At 44.6% G+C, this 13,326-nt stretch overlaps 1 pseudogene; it reads right to left on the bottom strand.

The window, feature by feature from the left end:
• The window catches only part of LOC119951558, a 66,350-nt pseudogene extending 53,024 nt beyond the window's left edge, over window positions 1-13,326 (bottom strand).

Genomic DNA, 13,326 nt, shown 5'->3' with positions numbered 1-13,326 from the left:
GTTTACGGGGAGAGGGTGGAGGTGTGGCCTTAAGTGGGGTGCTCTTTCCAGGAGCCGGTGCAGACTCGATGGGCCAAATGGTCTCCTTCTGCACTGTAAATTCTATGACTCACACATTATAAATTGCATGGAGATGCATTCCATAATCAGCCTATGCCAGTTTTGGATAGAGGGAGAACTGACTGGTCTGCTTCTGTATTGAGCCAGATGAATGTTGGCTCCATCCTAACCCAATCCCTTATGAACCAAAAATGAGAGGCCAATTGATGAAGCCTGATTTTTGGGAGACCCAACCCTCCCTTAGCTCCTGGTGATTGGAGCTTAACAAACTTGAGGTGAGGTTTCTTTTTGTTCCAGGTGGAGTTATAGATGTTTACAGCTTGGAACCAGGCCCTTCGGCCCAGCTTGTCCATGCCGCCCAGTTTCTATCACTAAGCTAGTCCCACTTGCCAGCATTTAGCCCATATCCCTCTATACCCACCCTGCCCATGTAACTGTCTAACTGCTTTTTAAAGGACAAAATTGTACCCGCCTCTACCACTGCCTCTGGCAGCCGTTCCAGATGTTCACCACCCTCTGTGTGAAGAAATTTCCCCTCTGGTCTCTTTTGTATCTCTCTTCTCTCACCTTAAACCTATGCCCTCTAGTTCTAGACTCCTCTACCTCAGGGAAAAGATGTTGACTATATACCTTATCTATGCTTCTCATTATTTTATAGACCTCTATAAGATCACACCGAAGCCTCCTACACTCCAGGGAAAAAGTCCCAGCCCACCCAGCCTCTCCTTATAACTCAGACCATCAAGTCCTGGCAGCACCATGGTAAATCTCTTCTGCACTCTTTCTAGTTTAACAATATCCTTCCCATAATCGGGTGACCAGAACTGAACACAGTATTCCATGTGCTGTCTTACCAATGTCTTGTACAACTTCAACAAGACATCCCGACTCCTGTATTCAATATTTATTTTTTTAATTTAGAGTACTCAATTATTTTTTTTTACAATTAAGGGGCAATTTAGCATGGCCAATCCACCTAACCTGCACATCTTTATGTTGCAGGGGTAAAACCCACGCAGACATGGGGAGAATGTGCAAACTCCACACTGTATTTTTATGCTCAACATTCATTGAGACTAAAGATATTAATCCTTTCTGAATTACTCTATCCTATAACTTCTGAACTAGTTGGCCACTCTAAGTTCTTCTATCCCTTAGACTCCATTGCTGATACCAGATGGGAACTAATCTATTTCAAACTATATTTCAAGTTATGATAGGATCCCAAATCTACAAGAAAGAATTCTAACTCACTTACCACTCAATGTCCTTTAAGGGTCTGGATCTGCTGAGGATGTATAGGTGAGTCTTCTGGGTAAACCACTATTTCAGGTTTAGATTTGAAATAAACCACTATTTCAGGTTTTAATTTATAATCACACTTACTTTTATTTGCTTTAACAAAATCTTAACAAATTACTTTGTATTTAAAAGTCTCTTTTACTTGATCAGACTTCAGGAGCTCTCTGAACGATTTTTCTTCTGTCTTGATAGCTTGTGGTTGTTCTTATTCTTCGGTCTTCCGATTCCCATGGAGCGATGAGCTGATTCGAATTGAATCGAAGAATACTCCCAGTACTGACATCATCTTACCAAGCTGGAAACAAATTAACTCTACAGGGAATCCCCTTCATCCAAACAACATTCCATTAGCCCACGCCTTTTATGATGCTTTAATTATACCTCTGGCTCTGAAACTTATTTGTCCTTCAAAATTTTTTTTAGAGTAACCAACTCTTTTTTTTCAATTAAGGGACAATTTAGTGTGGCCAATTCACCGACTCTGCACATCGTTTTACATTGTGGGGGTGAGACCCATGCTGGCACAGGGAGAATGTGCAGACTCGACATGGAGTGTGACCCGGGGCCAGGATTGAACCCAGGTCCTCGGTGCTAAGGGGCAGCAATGCTAACCACTGTGCTACCCTACTGCCCCCCAGCAACTAATTTAAAGTCAATGTGGTGAAGCTTTGGAATTCTCTACTCCAGAGGACTGTGGAGCCTCCGTCATCAAGTATTTTATGGCCAAGATTGATAGTTTCTCGATATTGAAGATATCGAAGGATATGGGGGAATAGTGTGGGAAAATGGTGCTGAGGTAGATCGGCCAATGATCTCATTGAATGGTCGAGTAGGCTTGATGGGCTGAATGGCCAACTGCAGCTCCTATTTGTTATGGTCTCTGTGATCAGGACAGGAAGCAGTGAGCATGGATCTGTCAATCAGCCTGAATCAGCACCTTCAGGAGAATTGGGAGGGTGAATATTAGATACAGCAGAGTGAGAATGCAGGGAGAGTGTGTGGGATGGAGATTTACAGATTTGGGGAATGAGAGAGGAAAGAATGTTCCTTAGATATTAAAATAATCTGTTCTGAATTTCTATCCTGTACTGACTGTGATGTCTTTTGTAAACCCCTTTTACAGGATGTTAAAAGGAGAGGATTTACAGACAGAAATCTCAAACATCACGTCTGGATCTGACAGAGTCACTCGGTTCATCGACCATTAAATCTATGAGAAATGTTTGCCCGACCTGTTGACTTCAACAAAGTTTAAACGTCAGTGTGACTGGAAAAGCACCGAGACACACACACCCGAGTGAGAGTGTTCCAGAGCACTGACTGTGGAAAGAGCTTTAACCAGTTACACAGCCTGAAAACACATCACACCATTCACAGCGGGGAGAGACCGTACACGTGTTCTGTGTGTGGACGAGGCTTCAACGGATTGTCTGACCTGGAGAGACACGAGGAGACACAAAATCTGGAGAAACGATGGAAATGTGGGGACTGTGGGAAGGGATACAGAGTCCCATCTGTGCTGGAAGTTCACCGACGCAGTCACACTGGGGAGAGGCCATTCACCTGCTCTCAGTGTGCGAAGGGATTCACTCGCTTATCCAGTCTGCAGACACACCGCCGCCTTCACACTGGGGAGAGGCCGTTCACCTGCTCTCAGTGTGGGAAGGGATTCACTGAGTTACCCGACCTCGGGAAACACCAGCGAATTCACACTGGGGAGAGGCCATTCACCTGCTCTCATTGTGGGATGGGATTCACTGAGTTATCCAATCTGAGGAAACACCAGCGAGTTCACACCGGTGAGAGGCCATTCATTTGCTCTCAGTGTGGAAAGGGATTCACTGCGTTATTCAGCCTGAAGTCACACCAGCGAATTCACACTGGAGAGAGACCGTTCACCTGCTCCCAGTGTGGGAAGGGATTCACTCAGTCTAGCAGCCTGCAGACACATCAGCGAGTTCACACTGGGGAGAGGCCATTCACCTGCTCTCAGTGTGGGAAGGGATTCTGTGTTTCCTCGTCCCTGCTGAGACACCAACAAGTTCACAATTGATCACAGTGATGGATTCTGCGGTTATTGTTTCTGCTTCAATTACATCCAGGGCTGCATTTCGTTCTCTCTTCTCTTTCTCTCTCAGGGAATCTGAGACAAGAAAAGTGATGCAACCGCGGCGAACAAGAAAAGATTCCATTAGATCAAAGGAAGAGGCTCATAAAGTGGCAAAAATAGTAGTGAGCCTGAGGACTGGGAACTTGTTTTAGAATTCAGCAAAGGAGGACCAATAAACTGATCAAGAGAAAATAGAATAGAGAGCAAACTGGCGAGAAACATAAAAACTGACTGGAAAAGCTTCTACAGGAATGTGAAAAGGAAAAGATTAGCAAAGGCCAATGTGGGTCCATTCCAGGCAGAGACAGGAGAGTTTATAATGGGGAATAAGGAAATGGCAGAGAAACTAACTGTCTTCACGGATGAAGATACAGAAATTGTCCAAAAACTACTCTAGAGAACGAAGGGTCCAGTGAGCACGAGGATTAGTATTAGTGAAAATGTAGTATCGGTTCAAAGTTAATAAATTCCCAAAAGCTAATGCTCTACATCCCAGAGTGTTGAAAGAGGCGGCTGTAGAGATTGTGGATACATTGGTGATCATCTTTCAAAATTCTATAGATTCTGGAATGGTTCCTGCAGATTGGAAGGTGGTAAATGTAACCCCACTATTTAGGGAGGGAGAGAGAAAACGGGGGACCACAGACCCATTAGCCTGACATCAGTAGGCGGGAAAATGCTACGATCTTTTATAAAGGATGTGATAACATACGAATTAGGAGCAGGGGTAGGCCACTCGGCCCCTCGAGCCTGCTCCACTATTCAATAAATTCACGGCTGATCTGACTTTAACCTCAACTCCACCCTCCCACTGATCCCCTGATAGCCTTTCACCTAAGGGGACATAAATTTAAGGTGAATGGTGGAAGATATAGGGGAGATGTCAGAGGTAGGTTCTTTACCCAGAGAATAGTGGGGGCATGGAATGGACTGCCTGTGGAAGTAGTTGAGTCGGAAACATTAGGGACCTTCAAGCTGCTATTGGATAGGTACATGGATTACGGTAGAATGATGGGGTGTAGATTAATTTGTTCTGAATCTAGGACAAAAGTTCGGCACAACATCGTGGGCCAAAGGGTCTGTTCTGTGCTGTATTTTTCTATGTTCTATGTTGTTACTTGGAAGAATTTATCCAGCACTACCTTAAAAATATTCAAAGTCTCTGCTTCCACTGCCCTTTGAGGAAGAGAGTTCCAAAGACTCTCAACCCTTGGAGAGAAAAAGTTCTCCTCTGCCTTAAATGGGCAAGTTATTACTTTTAAAGTGACTGCAATTTCTAGATTTTCCCACAAGAGGAAATATCCTTTCCACATCCACCCGGTCAAGGCCCCTCAGGATCAAGTCACCTAAATTGATTAAGCTTCAATCAAGTCACCTAAATTTCACCGGACACAAGTCCAGCCTTTAATGAGAGCAATACTGTACACAGTGCTCCAGATGTGGTCTCACCAATGTCCTGCATAACTGAAGCATAACCTCCCTACTTTTGTATTCAATTCCCCTCACAATAAACAATAACATTCTATTAGCTTTCCTAATTACTTGCTGTACTTGTATACTCGCCTTTTGTGATTCATGCTCTTGGACACCCAGATCCCTCTGAATCTCAGAGCTCTGCAATCTCTCACCATTTAGATAATAAGCTTTTTTATTCTTTTTGCCAAAATGGATAATGTTTTCCCAAATAATACTCGATTGGGGAGATCTTTTCACTATTCACTTAACCTATCTGTATCCCTTTGTAACCTCCTTATGTCCTCTTCACAATTTACTTTCCTACCTATCTTTGTATCATTGGAACATAGGAGCAGGAGTTGGCCATTCAGCCCGTCGAGCCTGCTCCACCATTCAATACGATCATGGCTGATCATCCACTTCAATGCCTTTTCCCCCACACTATCCCCATATCCCTGTGTTATTGGTAGTTAGAAACCTGTCAGTCTCTGCTTTAAACACACTCAATGACTGAGCTCCCACAGCCCTCTAGGGTAGAGAATTCCAAAGATTCACAACCCTCTGAGTAAAGAAATGTCTCCTCCGAGACCGGCCCTAAGTGGCTTCCCCCTTATTTTGAAATTGTGTCCCCTGGTTCCAGACTCTCCAACCAGGGGAAACATCTCACCTGCATCTGCCTGTCTATTCCTTTCAGTATCTTAGAAGTTTTGGTGAGATCACCTCTCATTCTTCAAAACTCTAGTGAATACAGGCCCAGTTTCCCTAATTTCTATTCATAGGACAGTCCTGCCATCCCCTGTGGTCTGTGGTTCCCTGTTTCCTCTCTCCCTCCTTAAATAGTGGGCTTACATTTACCACCTTGCAATCTATAGAATTGTGAAAGATGATCACCAATGTATCCACTATCTCTCCAGCCGCCTCTTTCAACACTCTGGGATGTAGAGCATCAGCTTTTGGAGATTTCTGAATTATTTCTTTATTGCCACTTTTACTGAGGTACAGTGAAAAGTATTGTTCTACGTACAGTCCAGACAGATCATTCCTTACATGGAAAAAATACCATTTATTAACTTTCAACCACACTAATTTCTCCAGTACTAGTTTTTCACGATTACCAATCTCTTTCAGTTCCTCATTCTCACCAGTCCCTTGGTGTTCTCATGTTTGGGGGAAATTTCTGTATCTTCCTCCGTGAAGACAGACACACATTGTTTAGTTTCTCTGCCATTTCCTTATTCCCCATTATAAACTCTCCTGTCTCTGCCTGGAATGGACCCACATTGGTCTTTGCTAATCTTTTCCTTTTCACATTCCTAGAGGAGCTTTTCCTGTCGGTTTTTATGTTTCTCGCCTGTTTGCTCACATATTCTATTTTCTCTTTCTTTATCAGTCTCTTGGTTTGGTTTTCAGCAAAGGAGGACCAAGTTCCCAATCCTCAGGCTTACTACGATTTTGGCCACTTTATGAACCTCTTCCTTTGATCTAATGCAATCTTTAACTTTGCTTATTAGCCACGGTTGCAAAACTTCTGTTGGATTTTTGTTTATTAAGGGAGTCTATATTTTATGTAAATATGTAACAATTCCTCAAATACTTGTGATTGCCTGTCTATCATCATAGCTTTTATTGTATTTTCCCAATCTAGCACAGACAACTGTGAATACAGGCCCAGTTTCCCCAATGTCTCACCATAGGATAGTCCTCTGGTAAAATGTGCAGTGGCCTGTATTTTAGGCTCGATAAAATCAGACACTTTAAATTAAAAATTGGCCATTTTAAATGGAGCCACAGCAGCTCCAGCAACCAGCCTGAATACACTGAACTCCGACAAGCTGCCAGCACATGTCTGGAGCTGCTCTGCTCTATCAATCACCAATCAAGAGATAATTGGCTCTATTCATCGATTGATTGTTTTGAATAGACAAAGTTACATAACAAACAATGCACCGGGAAATGGACTCCGGTGGACAGATTCCCGGTGTCCTGCTGAGTGGCCATTAGTAACTCCATTGGGTGGTGCCACACCCACCCTGTGACCTCATCGGCTGGGGTCAGAGAACATTCTGGAAGGACACAGAAAGGGTATAATGATCGAACCCTCGGACCGCCCAGCAGTGAAGACTCCACGCAGAGGTAATCGAGACGACTGACCAGAGACGGAAAGAAGCAGCGGCGAGACCCATCTTCTCGGAAGAGGACCCAGAGGAGATTGAGATACAGAATCGAACCCGCAGCTCGAATGAGTCCATCGGCTCGGGTACTATTGAGAATCTTGGGCCTGTAATTAGTGGGATAATTTAAGGGTAACTGTTTTACTGCTTGTGGAATAAAGTTATGTGATTTATACACTCGGTTGTCCTTTGTTTACCTAGAATTGTGGAAGATGATCACCAATGTATCCGCAATCTCTATAGCAACCTCTTTCAACTCTCTGGGATGTAGAATATCAAGCCCTGGGGACTTATCAATATTCAATCCCATTAATTTTTCCAATGCAGCATCTTCGTCATCCTTAATTCCTCATTCTCCCTTGGATCTCTAATTCTGGAGATTTCTTTGGCTGAATTCTCCATTCCTGAGACTAAGTGTTGATGCCGGGGCAGGATTTGCGAGTTCTATGATGACAAAACTGGCGCCGCACCTGGTCCGATTCAATGACTGGCACCGGCACCACATGGAACACAATCCATTCCAATGAGAAACGGTGCCGGATTTGCTGGATTCACGATTGATGCCCAGGAGGCTGACAAGCTGCAGAAACACACTTCACTCCACACCCACCATCCCAGCCAACTAGGTGGCAGTGAGGAGAGTGGCACCCCGCTTTACAGACACCGGGCTTCAGACCCTGCTGGACGCCGTGGAGGAGAGGTGGGCAACCCTGTACCGCGGCCCGGGAAGGAGGCTGCCAGCTGCCACCGTTCATTGTGCCTGGGTGCAGGTGGCAGAGGCTGTACCCTCCGTGCGCAACACCGTCCGGACAGGCCAACAGTGCTGTAAACAACTGTACAACCTCCTCAGGGTGGCCAGGGTAAATAGGCAGCTCTGTGCCTCTGGCACCAAACCCGTCCCATGCTGTTTCTTAGCTCCACCCAGATTCCACATTGTGTATTCCTGATCTGAGATCCTCCCTTATTAATGTACTGATGCCGTCCCTTATTATCAGTGCAACACCACCTCCTTTTCCTTTTTTGCCTGCATCATCAGCAAACTCAACAATCATACCTTCAGACCCATCATCCAAGTCATTGATATAAATTGTAAAAGATTGGCTCCCCAGCACTGATCCCTGTGACACACCATTTGTTACATCTTGCCAACCTGAAAATTACCTATTTATGCTAGTCTCAGATTTCTGCTCACTAGCCAATCTTTCACCGTGAAAGATAGTTCAACAGTTAACAGCTACCAAATTGGGAAAGGAAAAGAACTGAACCCTCGGGAATGAATAATCACTTTGCACTGATACTTTAAAGGTGTAGGTTTCCTACAAAAGTAATATTTAGTTAATGTTGCTTCTCGTTTGTTGCAGTAAAAGTTATAAAACCTTATGTCCTGTCATGTGATCCTTTAATTTGTTGACTGGGGATTTGATTTTTGTTTTGAAGTTACTGATCTTTACAGAGATCCCAATCCACATGTTTTGACTTCCATTTGAGCCTCGGGCACCTTTCTGTCTCGTTATTGATCGTGTCAATGACAGCGAGGCAACTGAGCTGAGGGCTGAATGTAGCTGAGAAGAACAGGGCCTGTGCCTCAGTTGGGAATCTGCCATGGGTGTCACACTAATAGAGGAATGACTGGGAAATCAATGGATGGTGATAATCAGCGCTGATGGTGTCTCGAACCCGGGGTTCAGTGCTCCTGTGTCCAAAGTGGGGAGTCACGGGAACAGGCTACAGAGGAACCAAAGAGAAACATTTGGGTCCCAAATATTGTGAACATCCTTTCATGGTTATTCTTATCCTCTGGTTGTCTTTGATCTGCAAGTAATGTTCCGATATTTTTAAATAAAACCATGTTCAATTTGATTAATAAACTTGTTTCATTGAAAATATTTGATTTTTGTTATTTTTCTGCTTAAATTCATTCACTTTGGGGAAAGTGGTGAAAGAGGTTCACAGGCTCATTAAGCAAAAGTGAGTCTCTTAAGCTAATTGGCAAAGGAGCCAGAGGGGCAGAGGAGATTTTAGTTTTCTTTTGGGACAATGTTTGAAAATCGGGATTGACTAATTTATTGAATCTTTTTCAGGAAGTCAATAAAGGGGAACCTGTAGATGTTGTTTATCTAGGTTTCCAGAAGGTATTCCCCAGGATGCCACATCAAAGGTTATTACACATAGTAAGAGCTCATGGTGGGAGGGGAGGGGGGGGGGGAGCAGCAACATTTCAGCATGGATAGAGGGTTGGTTAGCTAACAGGAAGCAGAGAAGGGGCCTAATTGGGTTCCGTTTGGGTTGGTAAGATGTGACAAGTTGAGTGTCACAAGGATCAGTGCTGGGCCCTCAACTATTTAAAATCTATATTAATGAGTTGGATGATGGGATTGAATGTATGGCAGTTAAATTTTCTGATGACACAAAGATCGTTCAGAAAGTAATTTGTGAAGGGGTCTGCAAAGGACAACAAACAGATTAAGTGAGTGGGAACACATTGACAGAGCATAACGTGGGAAAATGTGGATGTGCCCACTTTAGCAAAAAGGGTTAAATAAAACGGAACAAGGGCAGCACGGTGGCACAGTGGTTAGCATTGCTGCCTTCGGCGCTGAGGACCCGGGTTCGAATCCCGGCCCTGGGTCACTGTCTGTGTGGAGTTTGCACATTCTTCCCGTGTCTGCGTGGGTTTCACCCCCACAACCCAAAGATGTGCTAGATAGGTAGATTGGCCACTCTAAATTGCCCCTTAATTGGAAAAAATGAATTGGGTACTCTAAATTTAAAAATAAATAAATAAATAAAACGGAACATTATTTAATTGGAGAGAGATTGCCGAACTCCGAGGTGCAGAGGGATCTGGATGTCCTGATAGAGGAACCTCAAGAAGTTAGTTTGCAGGTACAGTAAGTGATCAGGAAGGATAATGGAATATTGTCATTTGTTGCAAAGGGACTGGAATATAAAAGTCGGGATGTTTTGCTGCAGTTGCACAGGGCCTTGGTAAGACCATATTTAGAGCACTGTGTACAGATTGGGTCTTCTGATTTCAGAAATGAGATAGTTGCATTAGAAGCAGTTCAGAGGAGGTTGACTCTCCGGATTCCTGGAATGAGGGGGTTATCCTCTGAGGAAAGGTTTGACAGGTTGGGACTATATCCATTGCAGTTTAGAACAATGAGAGATGATCTTATTGAAACACGTGAAATCCTGAGTGGAATTGACAGAGAGAATGCGGAGAGGATGTTTCCCCTTGTAGCAAAGACTCGAACTACATTTAAAAGGGGTTCCCATTGAAGACGCAGATGAGGATATTTCTTTCCCCTGAGGTCTATGGGTCTGTGAATCTCTCTTCCCCAGGGAGTGGTGGAGTCAGGGTCATTGATGGACCACCAGATGGACAACCAGCCTCACTGAAGTTCACAACATGAGAGTTTTAAATGGATTTATCCGGAACCCTCAGGAGGAGTCCAACAGGTGAGAGAAAACTCAGAGCTCTGGTTTCACAGTTGCCTCATCAGAACAGAGATGACAACTTGCCAACAGCTCCCAGGTTGTGCAGAAAGAGGAAGGTATTTGGTCACAAGCCCTCAGCTGAGAGAGAATCTGCTTTAGCTTCCAGTGGAACGTTCACAGGCTGGCTGGAAGCATTTTAAATCACCAGGCAGAGAGGTAATAGAGAGAGTCCAGACTTGCTGTGTGCTGCCTTCTAGGTCTAAATAGAAGTGAATTAAAATGGGAATTGCTTCTTCTCCCAACGTTCCCTTCAGAAGTTTCTGAACGGTTCCACCAATCAGAATGAAGAATGGGGTAAATCTCAGAATTTTAGAAGAGCTGATTGACTGCTAGCCAAGTCCATCAAAATTACATCACGGGACCCTACCATACAGCACAGAGGGGAATCCCTTTGGCCAGTTCAACTAACAGCTTGCAGCCGGGGGGTTGCCAAAGTCTGTTGTTCAAACCCAGAATCTGCAATGGTGCAGCATCCAGCAAGACAGTAATAGGGAGACGTGGATTAGACAAGGATTTAAAAAAGATTCCTTGCACATGGACCAATTACAAAGCCTGTCATTGAACCATCTGTACCCGCCCAAGCCACGTCAAACTCTCAAACAATTGTCTTCCCCATGCTCCGTCCCCGGTACAGGGAGTCAGCATTCCCATGCCAAGCAGTGAAAACATGGTGGCCTTGACACCCAGGTGTTGTCTAGCATTCCAGGCACTCTTGTTTTCTCTGTCCTCTGGGAGCTGTTTTTTCCCCTGTTCCCACACAGCAAGTGGTCTGTTCTCAGCTCTGCTCGATTTCTGCTGGAGTTTGGTCCCTTTTACACCTTTCAGGTCAATAAAACATTTGGTCAGTGAAGACCCAAACCACAATTTCCCATCCTGTCACCTGTCAACCATCCTTACCCAGAGCGTAATCACAACAGGAATAAAAACAGGAGAAGTGTAACAATCAAATTCAAAATAAATCCACAGCCAGTCATAGAATTTAATTTATGTTCGCTAATTAGCAAGAAAACCTGAAGTAGGGAGTCCCCAGGAATCTGACAGGTTTTGGGTAAGAGATGTGGGGGGAGACATGTGAGGGGGAATATTTTGATGCAGGTAATGATCTGGATCTCGCTGCCTGTGAGGTGGGTGGAAATGAAGACAATGGAGGATTTCAAACAGAAATTGGATTGACATTGAAGGAACTAAATTGCAGGGCTACAGGGATACAACAGGACACTGGGACTGACCGGTTTGTTCCAGAGCCAACAGGGAATTGATGGGCTGTATGGCCTCCTTCCAGAGCCAGGGTTAGACTACACTGGGAGCTCTGTCAACATTTGTCATCTCCGTTTAGAAAAAGGAAATAGAGGCACTGGAGAAGGTGCAACAAAGATTCACAAGATTAATCCCAGAAGTGTGAGAATTTCACCCTCAGAAAAGGTTGGGGTTGCATTTCTCCAGAAAAGAGAAGACTGAAGGGTGACCTGATGGACGTCTTTAAGATGATGAAGGAGTTCAATAATCCAATAGGAATTTAATGAGAAACCTCTTTGCCCAGCGAGTGGTGAGAATGTGGAACTCACTCCCACAGTGAGTGGTTGAGGTGAACAGCATGAATACATTGAAAGGGAAGCTAGATACATACATGAGGGAGAAAGGAATAGAAGGATATGCTGATGGGGTGAGATGAAGAGGGGTGGGTGGAGGCTCATGTGGAGCATAAATACTGACAGAGACCAATTGAGCCGACTGGCCTGGCCTTGTGCTGTAGACTCAATGGAACAGAGACAAATGTATTTATTTTCGATCTACTTGTAGTGGTAGGAAAAACATTATTTACTATCCAGGATAAAACAAAAGTCCTTCATCAGCTTTTGTGGATCATTTCAGTGGAAATGTGCTCTCCCAGGCTCAAAGAGCATCAGCCCACTGGAAGCAAAGTCATGGGCAGTCCAGCAGAAAGAAACCCTCTGACCCTCCCACTTCACCATGGATCAGAATCAACACGGTTCAGTACTGGATGTGATTAACAGCAGAATCTAACCCCCGTCATTACTTGTGAATTCGTTGGTGTCTCAGCAGGTTGCATGACTGAGTGAATCCTTTCCCACACTCAGAGCAGGTGAATTACCTCTTTCCAGTATGGACTCGCTGGTGTATTAACAGGGCAGATGAATCACTGAATCTCTTCCCACAGTCAAGACAGGTGAACGGCCTCTCCCCGGTGTGAACTCGCTCATGTCTCTGCAATGTGGATGATGTTCGAAAGCTCTTTGTGCAGTAAGAGCAGCCAAACGGTCTCTCCTCAGTGTGAATGCGCTGGTGGATCATTAGAGCCCGAGAGCTTTTGAAACCACTCCCACAGTCAGAGCATTTAAAGGGTCTCTCATTGGTGTGAGTGACATTGTGTTGCAGCAAGTGGGATAACCGAGTGAATCCCTTCCCACACTCAGAGCAGGTGAACGGCCTTTCCCCAGTGTGAACTCGCTGGTGTCTCATCAAGTCGGATGATGTTCTAAACCTCTTTGTGCAGTGAGGGCAGCTGAATGGTCTCTCCTCAGTGTGAATGCGCTGGTGGATCATCAGTACACGAGAGCTTTTGAAACTACTCCCGCAGTCAGAGCATTTAAAGGGTCTCTCACTGGTGTGAGTTACATGGTGTTGCAGCAGGTGAGATAACTGAGTGAATCCCATCCCACACTGAGAGCAGGTGAATGGCCTCTCCCTGGTGTGTACTCTCTGATG

The sequence above is a fragment of the Scyliorhinus canicula genome, chromosome 17, assembly GCF_902713615.1.
Source record: "Scyliorhinus canicula chromosome 17, sScyCan1.1, whole genome shotgun sequence".
Lineage (NCBI taxonomy): Eukaryota > Metazoa > Chordata > Chondrichthyes > Carcharhiniformes > Scyliorhinidae > Scyliorhinus > Scyliorhinus canicula.
Note: the sequence above shows the minus strand (reverse complement) of the source record. Positions and strands in the feature narration are given on the sequence as shown.